The following is a 756-nucleotide window of genomic DNA, read 5'->3' on the forward strand; positions in this document are numbered from 1 at the left end:
TACATGAAAAGGTGCTCAACATCACTAATCATCAGGGAAATGCATTTCAAAACCACAATGAAATATCACCTCACGCCTGCTAGAATGGCTATCATTAGCAAGAGATGTCACCAAGATGGTGACATAGGTCGTTCCTGACTTCACTCCCTCTCACAAGAGGAACAACTAACAACTATTCTATTCGTGGACAAGACACCACTGAAAATCCTAGAGCTCAGGAATGAGGCTGAAGCACACCCCTGTACCAAGAGACTGCATTAGAAGGGTAAGAGGAACAGCCGCATGCGCACCGCATTGCCCCCTCCCCAGGCCAGCACAGCACCACGCCAAAAACTTCCTGAGCCTACAGTTCTTCCAGTGGGAAAAGAGAGCCCAGAGGTGGCATCCAGCCCTCACTCGCAGCATTGTGGATCACCTCTTGGGAGCCCCTACTCTGGTCTTGTCTCAGGGTATACAGGAGGAAGCTGCAGGGCTCCACTGGAAATCTGATTGTGACAAAGAGGGGAGGGCCTTCCAACAACCAGCACTTGGATCTTGGCAGACCAAGTTCCCACTAGCAGGGCCCAAGCAGTAATCCCAACCACCGACTTTGCTTACTTGCAAAACCAAGTCGTGGCACAGTTTGAACTAGGGTTTTTGGCGGGTTGCAGGTCTGCCTGATTTAGGTCCTCAGATGAGGAGTTTTGCTGACTGACCCTAGAGCTTGGTCTGCCACATCCAGGCAGAAGAGCTGAGTCACAGCCCCACCAACTATAG

The sequence above is a fragment of the Pteropus medius genome, unplaced genomic scaffold, assembly GCF_902729225.1.
Source record: "Pteropus medius unplaced genomic scaffold, Ma_sr-lr_union100, whole genome shotgun sequence".
Taxonomy (NCBI): Eukaryota; Metazoa; Chordata; class Mammalia; order Chiroptera; family Pteropodidae; genus Pteropus; species Pteropus medius.